Genomic DNA, 14,433 nt, shown 5'->3' with positions numbered 1-14,433 from the left:
ATATAGAGTGAACCCCTTAAACTCAACAAGAAAAGCATAAGCAACCCAAATTAATGGCCAGAGGACTTGAATAGATGTTTCTCCAAGGAATATATGCAAATCATTGGTAGACACGTAAAAAGATATTCAAGATCACTAATCATTAGGGAAACACAATTCAAAACTATAATGAGATACCACCTCAAGTTCATTAGGATGACCATAATGTTTTTAGATGGTAGAAAATTGTAGTAAGATGTATTAAATGAGACAGACACATATTTTTTTCTTTAAATAAACTTGAATTACTTGAATTTGGTGAATTTTTTTGACAAAAAAATAAGCTAAGATATACTTAGGATGTACTATTTACAGACCTTCTGTTTACCAATATGGAACTGCAAGAGATTATCTTTTTTTTAACTTTTATTTAAAGTTCAGGGGACAGAAATACCATTCCACCTAGCAATTCCATTACTGAGTATATACCAAAAGGAATGTAAGTCATTATATTATAAAGACATATGCATGTGTATATTCATTGCAGCATTATTCGCAACAGCAAAGACACAGAATCGACCTAAATGCCCATCAATGAGAGACTGGATAAGGAAAATGTGGCATATATTCACAATGGAATACTATGCAGCCATAAAAAAGAATGAGAGCATGTCCCTTGCAGGTGCATGGGTGGAGCTGAAGGTTATTATCTTTAACAAACTAACATAGGAGCAGAAAACCAAATACTGCATGTTTTCACTCATATGTGGGAGCTAATAATGAAAACACATGGACACATAGAGGGATGTAACACATACTGGGGCCTATTAGTGGAGAGTGGAAGGTGGAAGGAGGGAGAAGATCAGGAAAAATAGTAGGTACTAAGTTCCATACTTGGATGATGATATAATCTGTACAACAAACTGCCATGACACAAGTTTACCAATGTAAGAAGCCATAAGTTCTAAAAACAGCAACAACAAAACTCGGAAAATAAATGTTGGCAAGATTATGGAGCAACTGGAATATCTGTGAACTGTTTGTGAAAATGTTAAATGGTATAGCCTCTGTGGAAAACAGTGTGGTAGTTCTCTAAAAATTCAAAGATAGTAATTCCACTTCTTGGTATATACACAAAAGAATTGAGAGTCTCGAAAAGATAGTTTAATAGCCATATTCATAGCAGCATTATTTAAGCCAGCTAAAATTTGAATATAACCCAAGTTTTCATTGACAGATGAATGGATAAGCAAATATAGTACAGTGAAATATTATTTAATCTTAAAAAGGAAGGAAATTCTGATATACACCATAACATGGATGAACCTTGAAGATATGCTAAGTGAAATAGGCCAATCATAAAAATATAAATACTGTATTATGCCACTTACATGAAGTACTTAAGAGTTGTCAAGATCATAAACACAGAAAGTAGAATGGTAGTTGCTAGGGCTGGGAGAGAGGAGGTGGGCATTTATTGTCCAGTGGCATAGAGTTTTGCAGAGTTCTGGAGATGAGAGGTGGTGATAGTTGCGAATGTGCATAATGCCATTTAAAGTGTTCACTTTAAAATAGTGAAACTACTTTGTATAACATTATAATAGTATATAGAAGTCATTACACATCTGTCCAAATCCATGGACTGAATCTGAATATTAATTCTGGGCAAGATGGCAGATAGGAGGCAGGACTAGTTTGCAGCTCCTACTCGGATGGACAGAGAAGTGTGTGGAGACTCACACCATAAACTTTTGCTCCAAGAACGACCACAGGAACATACTAGGAAAGTCAAGAGAATCCAAGGACCCTTTTTAGGAACTAGATCATCCCTTCAGGCTCCCTGAGATGCCGAAAAACTGAGTCTGCCTGCTTTCTCAATGGGGAGGCTCATCGTCTGTGTAAAGTTCTTAGCTCTGGTCACCAGCTTCCTAGAAATAAACTCCATGCTGTTGAGACTGGCCTTTAGGACTGCAGGCTGCATGGGAGTAGGGTGAGGCCTGTAACTGCCAGCTTTCCTTCACTTATCTAGTTACCTGTATGACTCAGCAGAGGCAGCCATGATCCCTCTGGGAATATAATTCCATTAAACCGGGAACCACATCTCCATCCCCAACAGCAGCCAAAGCAAACACTGCCCAAGGAGAGGCTGAGCTCAGACACACCTATCCCTGCCCTCACTCATTGGTCTTTCTCTGCCCACCCTGGTAGCCAAAGGCAAAGGTTAAAATCTCTTGGGAGCTCTATGGCTCTATCCACGGCCTGAGAAACCTGAATACTTAACCAGGATTACCTAGGGCAAGTTTACATCTTCACTACAGGTCCCCAGCTGATACACTCTTGACAGTGCCACCTCCTGGCTGGCGGTCAACCAACACAAAACCAGTGCAGTAAACAGAAACACAACCAAAGACCCTCACAGAGTCCACTTCACTTCCCTGTTACCTCTATCAGATCAGCAGCTGGTATCTATGGCTGTTAAAATCTGAAGACGGATCACATCACAAGACTATTTGCAGACACTTCCCAGTACCTGCCCAGAGCCCAGCTGCTCTGCTGGGTGGTTAGACCCAGAAGAGTAAAAACAATCACTAAAGTTTGGCTCTCAGGAAGCCCCATTCCTACGAGAAGCAGGAGAACACCACAACAAGGGAGCACCCTGTGGGGCAAAAGAATCTAAACAGCAGCACGTGAATCCCAGACTCCAACAGTCCATCCAAATGAGAAGGAACCAGAAAAACAATTCTGGTAATATGACAAAACAAGGTTCTTTAACACCCCCAAAAGATCGTACCAGCTTAGCAGCAATGGATTCAAACCCATACAAAAATCTCTGAATTGCCAGAAAAAGAATTCAGAAAGTCAAGTATTAAACTAATCAAGGAGGCACCAGAGAAAGGTGAAGTCCAACTTAAAGAATTCAAAAACATGACACAGGATATGAAAGGAAAATTCTATGTGAAATATATAGCATAATTAAAAAACAATCGCAACTTCTGGAAATCAAGGACACACTTAGAGAAATGCAAAATGCACAGGAAATTCTCAGCAATAGAATTGAACAAGCAGAAGAAAGAACTTCAGAGTTTGAAGACAAGACTTTCAAATTAACCTGAATCCATCAAAGACAAAGAAAAGAATTTTTTAAAAAATGAACAAAGACTCCAAGAAGTTTGGGACTATGTTAAAAATTCAAACCTAAGAATAATTGGTGTTTCCAAGGAAGAAGAGAAGTCTCAAAGTGTGGAAAACATATGTGATGGAATAGTCAAGAGAAACTTCCCAAGCCTTGCTAGAGATCTGTACATCCAAATAAAAGAAGCTCAAAGAACATGGGAAATTCATCGCAAGAAGGTCATCATCTAGGTGCATAGTCATCAGGTTATCTAAAGTCAAGACAAAAGAGAAAAGCTTAAGAGTTGTGAGGAAGAAGCATCAGGTAACTTAAAAAGGAAAACCTATCAGATTAACAGCAGATTTATCAGCAGAAACCCTACAAGCTAGAAGAGACTGGGGTCCTATTTTTAGCCTCCTTAAGCAAAACAATGATCAGCCAGGAATTTTGTATGCATTGAAAGTAAGCTTCATTAATGAAGGAAAGGTACAGTATTTTCCAGACAAACAAATGCTGAGAGAATTCACTACTACCAAGCCAGCATTGCAAGAACTGCCAAAGGGAGCTCTAAATCTTGAAACAAATTATTGAAATACACCAAAATAGAACTTCCTGAAAGCATAAATCTCACAGGACCAATATAACAATAACACAATACAAAAAAAACAAGGTATTCAAACAACAATGTACAGGATAGTACCTCACAATGCAATACTAACATCAAATGTAAATGGCCTAAATGCTCCACTTAAAAGATACAGAATGGGCCGGGCGCGGTGGCTCAAGCCTGTAATCCCAGCACTTTGGGAGGCCGAGGCGGGTGGATCACGAGGTCGAGAGATCGAGACCATCCTGGTCAACATTGTGAAACCCCGTCTCTACTAATACAAAAAAATTAGCTGGGCATGGTGGCGCGTGCCTGTAATCCCAGCTACTCAGGAGGCTGAGGCAGGAGAATTGCCTGAACCCAGGAGGCGGAGGTTGCGGTGAGCCGAGATCGTGCCATTGCACTCCAGCCTGGGTAACAAGAGCGAGACTCCGTCTCAAAAAAAAAAAAAAAAAAAAAAAGATACAGAATGGTAGAATGGATAAGAATCCCCCAATCAAGTTTCTGCTGTCTTCGGGAGACTCCCCTAACACATAAGGACTCATATGAACTAAAAGTAAAGGGGTAGAAAAAGATATTTCATGCAAATGGACACTCAAAGCAAGCAGGAGTAGCTATTCTTATATCAGACAAAGCAAACTTTAAAGCAACAGCAGTTAAAAAAGACAAAGAGGGACATTATATAATGATAAAAGGACTAGTCCAACAGGAAAATATCACAATTATAAATATATATGCACCTAACACTGGAGCTCCTAAATTTATAAAGCAATTACCACTAGAGATAAGAAATGAGACAGATGGTAGCACAATAATAATGGGGGGTCTTTGATGCTCCACTGACTGCACTAAACAGGTCATCAAGACAGAAAGTCAACAAAGAAACAATGGACTTAATCTATATCCTACAACAAACGGACTTAACAGATATTTATAGAACATTCTATCAAACAACTGTAGAATATAATTCTGTTCATCAGCCCATAGAACATTCTCCAAGATAGACCATATTATAAGTCACAAAACAAATCTCAGTAAATTTAAGAAAACTGAAATTATATCAAGTAACTCTCTCAGACCACAGTGGAATAAAACTGGAAATTAACTCCAAAAGGAACCCTCAAAACCATGCAAATACATGGAAATTAAATAACCTGCTCCTGAATGATCTTTGGGGTCAACAGTGAAATCAAGGGGGAAATAAAAAGTTATTTGAACTAAATGATAATAGTGACACAACGTATCAAAACCTTTGGGATACAGCAAAAGTGAAGCTAAGAGGAAGGTTCATAGCATTAAATGCCTACATCAAAAAGTCTGAAAGAGCGCAAATAGACAATCTAAGGTGACACCTCATGGAAATGAAGAAACAAGAACAATCCACACCAAAACCCAGCAGAATAAAAGAAATAACAAAGATCAGAGCAGTGCTAAATGAAATTGAAACAAACAAAAAAATACTATAGATAAATGAAACAAAAAGCTGGTTCTTTGAAAAGACAAATAAAATTGATAGACTGTTAGCTATATCAACCAAGAAAAGAAGAGAGAAGATCCAAATAAGCTGTATTAGAAATGAAACGGGAGATTACAACTGATAACACAGAAACACAAAAGATCATTCGAGGCTACTATGAACACCGTTACTGCATATACTAGAAAACCTAGAGGTGGATAAATTTCTGCAAATTTACAACCCTCCTAGATTAAACCAGGAAGATATAGAATCTCTAAACAGACCAATAACAAGTAGCAAGATTGAAATGGTAGTTTTAAAAAAATGCCCAAAAAAAAGTGCCCAGAACCAGACAGATTCACAGTTGAATTCTATCAGACATTCAAAGAATTGGTACCAATCCTATGGAAACTATTCCAAAGATAGAGAAAAGGAGAATTCTCCATAATTCATTCTATGAAGCCAATATCACCTTAATATCAAAATCAGGAAATGACATAACAAAAAAAGAAAAATCATAGACCACTATCTCCAATGAACATAAATGCAAAAACCGTGAACTGAATCCAACAGCATATCAAAAAGATAATCCACCATGATCAAGTGGGTTTCATACCAGGGACGCAGGGATGGTTTAACATACATAAGTCAATAAATGTGATACACCACATAAGCAGAATTAAAAACAAAAATCACACGATTATCTCAACAGATGCACAAAAAGCATCTGACAAAATCCAGCAACTTTATGATTAAAACCCTCAGCAAAATCATCATAGAAGGGACATACCATAAGGTAATAAAACCTATCTACAACAAACCCACAGCCAACATTATACTGAATGGGATGAAGTTGAAAGCATTCTCCCTGAGAACTGGAACAGCAAGGATGCTCACTTTTGCCACTTCTGTTCAACATAGTACTAGCCAGAACAAATAAGAAAAAATAAGAAAAAGAAGGGGGGCACCCAAATCAATAAAGAGGCAGTCAAACTGTTACTGTTTGCTGATGATATGATTATATACCTGGAAAACCCTAAAGACTTGCCCAAAAAGCTCCTAGAACTGGTAAGTGAATTCAGCAAAGTTTCAGAATACAAAGTTAATGTATATAAATCAGTAGCTCTGCTATACAATAACAGTGACCAAGCTGAGAATTAAATCAAACTCCACTGCTTCCACAATCACTGCAAAAAAAATAAAATACTTAGGAATAAACCTAACAAAGGAGGTGAGAGACCTCTACAAGGACAACTACAAAACACCACTGAAAGAAATCATGGATGATGAAAACAAATGGAAATACATGTCATGCTCATGGATGGGTGGAATTAATACTGTGAGAATGATCATATCGACAAAAGCATTTACAGATTCAATACAACTCCCATCAAAATACTACCATCATGCTTCACAGAACTAGAAAAAACAATCCTAAAATTTATATGGAACCAAAAAAGAGGCCACATAGCCAAAGCAAGACTAAGAAAAAAATAAAAAATAATAATCTGGAGGCACCATATCACCCAACTTCAAACTATGCTTATAAGGCCATAGTCACCAAAACAGCATGGTACTGATATAAAAATAGGCACATAGACTGATGGAACAGAATAGTGAACCCAGAAATAGAGCCAAATACTTACAGACAACTGATTTTCAACAAAGCAAACAAAACATAAAGTTAGGAAAGGACACCCTATCCAACAAATGGTGCTGGGGTAATTGACAAGGCACATGTAGAACAAAACTGATTCCTCATCTTTTGCTCTATACGAAAATCAACTCAAGATGGATCAAGCTTAAATTTAAGACCTGAAACCATAAAGATTCTCGAAGATAACATTGGAAAAATCCTTCGAGACATTGGCTTCGGCAAAGACTTTCTGACCAAGAACCCAAAAGCAAATGAAACAAGAGCAAAGACAAATAGGTGGGACTTAATTAAACTAAAAAGCTTTTACATAGCAAAAGAAACAGCAAAGTTAACAGACAACCCACAGAGTGGAAGAAAATCTTCACAATTTATACATACAACAAAGGACTAATATCCAGAATCTACAAAGAATGTAAACAAATCAATAAGAAAAAAACACCATCAAAAAGTGGGCTAAGTTCATGAATAGACAATTCTCAAAAGAAGATATGCAAATGGCCAAGAAGTACATGGAAAAATGCTCAACATCACTTATTATCAGGAAATGCAAATCAAAACCACAATGTGATAGCACCACACTCTTACAAGAATGGCCATAATCAAAAAATTAAAAAATAATAGATGCTGGCGGGGATGTGGTTAAAGGGAACATTTCTACACTGCTGATGGGAATGTAAGCTTGTACAACCACTATGGAAAACAGTTTCAAGATTTCTTAAAGAACTAAAAGTAGATCTGCCATTTGATCTAGGAATCCAATTGCTAGATCATTACTAAGTATCTACCCAGAGGAAAAGATGTCACTATGTGAAAAAGATACTTGCACACATGTTTACAGCAGCATAATTTGCAATTGCAAAAATATGGAACCAGCCCAAATACCCATCAATCAATGAGTGTATAAAGAAAACGTGGTATACATATACTGTGGAATATTACTGAGCCATAAAAAGGAACTAAATAATGGCATTTGCAGCAACCTATATGGAATTGGAGACTTTTTTATTATTATTATTTCTTTTAGACAGAGTCTCTCTCTGTCGCCCAGTCTGGAGTGCAAAAGCGTGATCTCGGCTCACTGCAACCTTTGACTCCTGAGTTCAAGTAATTCTCCTGTCTCAGACTCTCAAATAGGTGGGATTACAGCTGCCCACCACCACAACAATTTTTCGTATTTTTAGTAGAGACAGGTGTTTCACCAAGTTGGCCAGGGTGGTCTTGAACTCCTGACCTCAGGTGATCCACCTGTCCTGGCCTCCCAAAGTGCTGGGATTACAGCCACTGTGCCTGACTGGAAACTATTATTCTAAGTGAAGTAACTCAGGAATGGAAAACCAAACATCATATGTTCTCACTTATATGTGGGAGCTAAGCTATAAGGACACAAAGGCATAAGAATGATACATTGGATTTTGGGGACTTGGGGGAAAGAGGGAGGTTGGCAAGGGATAAAAGACTACACGCTGGGTACAATGTAGTCTTCTCCAATGACAGGTGTATCAAAGTCCCAGAAATCACGACTAAAGAACTTATTCATGTACACAAACACCACCTGTTCCCCAAAAACGTACTGAAATAAAAAAAATTTTAGTAAAATATAAATAAATAAAATAAAACAATTTTTAAAATATTAACTCTGAGCTCTGAGTGATAATGATGTGCCAGTGTAGGTTTATCATTGTAACAAATATATTGGTCTGGGAAATATCCATACCTTCTATACAGTTTTGCTATGAATCTAAAACTGCTCTAAAAATCAAGTCTATAAAAATAATTTTTAAAAATAGAAAAAAAGGGGCCGGACATGGTGGCTTACGCCTGTAATCTCAGCACTTTGGGAGGCAGCAGTGGGTGGATGACCAGGTCAGCAGATTGAGACCATCCTGGCTAATGTGGTGAAACCTTGTCTCTGCTAAAAACACAAAAAACTAGCTGAGCGTGGTGGCATGTACCTGTAGTCCCAGCTACTCGGGAGGCTGAGGCAGGAGAATCACTTGAACCTGAGAGGCAGAGGTCGGGCCATTATACTCCAGCCTGGGTGACAGAGCAAGACTCTGTCTAAAAAAAAAAAAAAAAAAAAAAATTAATATAATAAATTGTATTATGCACATGGTTTTGCTGGTAAATTCTATGAAATGTTTAAAGAAAATGTATACCAATTATAAACAAACTAGTCCAAATAATTGAAGAAATGATCCTCACTTTGTATTAGAATTAGATGCAAAATCTGTGAAAAGACATCAAAAAAAAAAGAAAAGAAAATTACAAAGCAATATGTCTCATGAACATAGATACAAAAATACTATATAACATTAAGCAAATTTAATCCAAATCAAGTTTAGTCCCAGAAATGCAAGATGTGTTTAACATTTAAAAATCAATCAATGTAATTTACCATAGTAAAAAACTAAAAAGGAAAATCTATTATGATCTTCTCAGTTGACAAAGAGGAAAGCATCTGACAAAATCCAACATTCATTCCTGATAAAAACTTTCGGCACACTAGGAATAGAAGGGAACTCCCAACCTCATAAAGGTCATCTATGGAAATTCTATGGCTAATATTATTTTTAGTAGTGAAAACAATACTTTCCCCTTAAGATGGGGAATGAGATAATGATGTCTACTTTTATCTCTTCTTTTTAACATTGTGAAAGATATTTTAGCTACTAAGGCAAGAGTAGTTACATAAAACACATCCTGATTAAGACGAAAGTACAATTGTCTTTATCTGTTGGCAGTGTGATCACCTCTGTAAAAACTTTAATGGACAATAAGCTAATGAAAGCTAAGCCATTTAGCAAGGCTGCAGAATAAAAGATCAATATAGTAAATCAATTGTATTTCTAACTGTTCCCAATGAACATTGTAAACTGAAATTTTTTAAATACAAAAATACCGTCAAAAAATACCAACTACTTACAGATGAGTCTGAACAAAGATGCATGAGCCATGCAAACTAAAAGCTATTAAATATTACTGAGAAAGATTAAAGAAAACCTAAATAAATACAGAACTGTTTCTGTTCATGGATGAGGAGGCTCAATGTTTTTTAATGCAGTTACTCTGCATATTAATATATAGATTCAATATATTCCCAGTCAAAATTTCATCAAGCTTTTATGTACATACTGACAAGCTGATTCTAAAATTTGCTGGAAATTCAAGGGATTTAGACAAGCAAAAGCAATTTCATAAAAGAAATACAAAGAGAATTAACTCTACCTGACTTCAAGACTAATTATTCAGGTTAAAGTAATAACGATGGTGTGGTATTGATATTAAGATAGACAAATAGATCAACGGACCAAAATAGCGTCCAGAAACAGGCCTATACATATAGAGACAACTGATTTTTTGGCAAAAGTAAGAAGGCAATTCAGTGGAGAAAAGACAGTCTTTTGACAAATGGTGCTAGAACAATTGGATAATGGCAGGCAAAATATCAACTTTGGTTCGCACCTCACATCATACACAAAAATTAGCTAAAAATAGATCCTAGACCTAACTGCAAAACCCAAAGCTCTAACATTTTTAAAACACATAGAAAATCTTTGTGATTTTGCATTAAGCAAAGATTTAATTGATACGAAACTGAAAGACTAATTAATTAAAAATTAATAAATTGTATTTTATAAATTTTAAAATGTCTGACCTTTAAAAGTTACTGTTAAAAATGAAAAGATAAGTCACAGACTGGGAGAAGATATTTGCAAATAAGATCTGTAATGAGGGACTTGTCACAAATATTGAGTTATTTGTATTATTTGAGAGTTCTTCAGATAACATAAAGAACTCTCAAAACTTAGGAGTAAGAAAAAATTCAATTGTTAAAGTGGAAAAAATATTTGATGAGACACATCACAAAAGATTATACATGGATGGCAAAGAAGCACATTAGCAGATACTCAACTTTATTAGTCATTGGGTAAATGAAAATTAAAGCCACAAGATTACAGTACATTCCTATTTTAACAGCTGAAATTAAAAATGCTGACCACACCAAGTGTTGCCAAGGATGTGGAGCACTAGAATTTTCAAACAATGAGAATGGAAATGTAAAATGGTGCAGTCACTTTCCAAAACTGTTTGCCATCATTTAAAAAATTTAAAGGTATATTTATTATATACCTAGCAAGGCCACTCCTTGTTATTTGCCCAATAAAAATAAAAGAATATGTCCAAACACTTACACACCAAAAATTATAGCAGCACTATTTGCAATAACCCCAAAATGGAAACAACTCAGTATGTCCATCAACAGGTTCACGGATAAATAAATTTTAGTATATTCATATAATGAAATACTACTCAGCAGTGAATAAGAACAAACTGCTATTACATATGGTGACATAAATGAATCTCAAAATAATTAAGCTGAGTGAACGAAGTAGATAAAAAGAGAACAAACAGTATGATTCCATTAATTATAAAACTCTGGAAGAAGCAAACTTCCCTGTAACAGAAAGTAGCTCAGTAATTACCTCTGGGAAAATGAAATGAGTGCAAATAAAATGGAGTGAGAAGGGTATTCAGGAAACTTTTGGAGAACATTGATATGTTTCCTATCTTGAAAGTGTAATGGTTTTCTTAATACATATATATGTCAAAATTTATGAAATTGTATACTTTAAATATATGCAGTTTATATTATGTCAAGCATGCCTCAATGAAATAGATTCTAAAAGGAGAGTTATATGGAATTCAGGCTGTAGCTAGACAGAAAAATTTTGGAGCTATCATCTTAGTGGTGTTAGCTCAGGAGTTCCTGCAGAGGGATTCAGGTGCAGAGGGATTCTCCTAATATATGCAGAATTTGAATGTCAGAGGTTATTTATAGTCAACTGCTGGGGATTGAATCCCAGCTGTATTAAGTTGAAAAGTGTGGCTCTTTGGCAAGTTTTCTTATCCAAGTTCATGGAGTTGTTGTGAGGATTTAATAGATCACATAGTAAGTGCTCAATAAACGTTATTATGAGCACATGTTATAAAATGGTTTATTATTATGTCAATATTTGAAGGAGGAGTTTCATTGCTTTGGTCAGCTGCTTAAAGTCTACGACTCAGAAAGTCAACAACTCTGATAATTGAAGCTATGGAAGAGAATGGGATGACTCAAAGACAGGGTGAAAGGCAGATGGAAAAAAACGAGCACAGAACCGTGGGGGAGTGTTTGAGCTTAAGAGGAATGAGATGGAAGAGGAACTAGATAAGAAAACTGAGAAGTGATACAGAGGTGGGAGGAAACCAGAAAATGGTGGGGTCACAGAGGATAAAGGGGAAATATTTGCTTTTTTTCTGTTTTGGCCAGGCTGTTCTCAAACTCCTGACCTCGTAATCCACCCACCTTGGCCTCCCAAAGTGCTGGGATTACAGGCATGAGCCACCGCACCCAGCCCAAGAGGAAATATTTTTAAGAAAAGAACAATTCTCAAATGCCGCAGCCATGAAAAAGAAGCTGCAACATAAGAAAATGCCATTGGATTTGGCAATAATGAGTTTATGTTGTACTTTGAAACAGCAATTTCATCAGTGAGATGGAGAAGCAAGGCACATGATATGGGGCTATGAATGAGCAGTTAGGCAGTGTAGCAATTAATTCACATCACTTTTCAAGAAATTTAGAGATGCATAGGAAAAGGACAATAAGAATAATAGCTCCAGGCAGGACTAAGAGGGTATTTCCAATAGGGAGTACCTGAGCATGTTTTCAATGAAGATAAGGTGACAGAAAATAAAAACAGACAAAGTAAACTCTTTCAAATCCAAATTTTGAAAGAAATAAAAGAGGATTAGAAATAGGACACAGGTGGAAGTCCTAGAAAATATTTTTAAAGGCCGGGCACGGTGGCTCACGCCTGTAATCCCAGCACTTTGGGAGGCCGAGGTGGGTGGATCCCGAGGTCAAGAGATCGAGACCATCTTGGTCCACATGGTGAAACCCCGTCTCTACTAAAAATACAAAAAATTATCTGGGCATGCTAGTGCGTGCCTGTAATCCCAGCTACTCAGGAGGCTGAGGCAGGAGAATTGCCTGAACCCAGGAGGCGGAGGTTGCGGTGAGCCGAGATCGCGCCATTGCACTCCAGCCTGGGTATCAAGAGCGAAACTCCGTCTCAAAAAAAAAAAAGAAAATGTTTTTAAAAAGCTGGAGCTAAAAACAGAAACAACAAGAAAAGGAAAAGTGAGGATCAGAGGAGGAAAGTTGAGGACCCTGGTATCCGATGGCTGCAACTTCACTAAAGTAAGAACCACAGTCAGAATCAGGCAAAGCACTAGACTGGCACTGGTGACTTCAGAAGAAGAAACAAATCGAATTATCAAGAGTCCGCTATTACCATATACGTGACGTTCTATATGTATATTTGTTGAAGAATTTAAAGATATAAAGAATATTGTTGGCCAGGCTTGGTGGCTCAAGCCTGTAATCCCAGCACTTTGGGAAGCCGAGGCGGGTGGATCATGAGGTCAAGAGATCAAGACCATCCTAGTCAACAAGATGAAACCCCGTCTCTACTAAAAATACAAAAAATTAGCTGGGTGTGGTGTCAGGCGCTTGTAGTCCCAGCTACTCAGGCGGCTGAGGCAGGAGAATTGCTTGAACCCAGGAGGCAGAGGCTGCAGTGAGCCAAGATCGTGCCATTGCACTCCAGCCTCGGTTCAAGAGTGAAACTCCATCTCATAAAAAAAAAAAAGAATATTGCAACCTCGTGTACCTAACAACATATTATCACTGACTCAAATTTTATTTCATTTATAATAAAGAATTAGTCTAATGCCAAGAGCTACAAGGAATCTATAACAAAACGTGCAACCATGAAATAAGGAACATGACTATTAGATACATTGGTACAAAGAGAATACCTCTTGGTTTTAGTTCCAATCTGTCACATGGCCTTGAATTGAATACTTTGCCTCACTAAGCCTCAGCATTCATCATACAGTTCAATCCAGGTCTAACATGGTAAAAATTAAATGTATTTATAAATGTACTTTATTTGCTTGCAGGTTGAATGACTGGTGTGGTATTTCATTTCCAGAGATGATATTATCTGTGGCTTAATGAGGCTTGCAAAGTTGCAAAGTTGTTTTTGTTTTAATCCAAGACAAAATATGCTATTCCCATCAGTAGATGAGAATACATGATGGAGAAAACTCAAAGTCAGCTGCCAATCCTCTATACCTTAGGAGTTCAAACGTGTGCAGTCCTGAAGTCACTCTTAATTTCCAGCATATGAAGCTGAGAAAGTCATTTGACTGACTTCCTGTGCCTCCTCTATCACAGAGGCAGCCACTGCCCCTCTGATACTTTTAGGTCACTTTAAACACTATGCAGAGTTTCATTTTAGAAATAAATTTCATGCTATTTAACCACATGATATTTTCCAGGGAACTTGACTGCACATCAAGGAAAAGGGGTGTTTTGTTTCAGAAGGACTAGAATAGAGCAGTTAGGTATGAAGGTTCTGGAATCAGAACACCTGAGTTTTATTTCTGGCCTCGCTGCCTACTAATTACAGCATAAGCCCTCTAAGCCTCCTTTTCTCGTAGGTAATACAGCACTGTTAAAATCTGAGTGTGCATATGCACAGAATTTGCTTACGATAACATCTGACACATAG

This window comes from Aotus nancymaae, unplaced genomic scaffold (genome assembly GCF_030222135.1).
Source record: "Aotus nancymaae isolate 86718 unplaced genomic scaffold, 86718_ANA_hifiasm-v0.15.2.pri h1tg000039l, whole genome shotgun sequence".
Lineage (NCBI taxonomy): Eukaryota > Metazoa > Chordata > Mammalia > Primates > Aotidae > Aotus > Aotus nancymaae.
Note: the sequence above shows the minus strand (reverse complement) of the source record.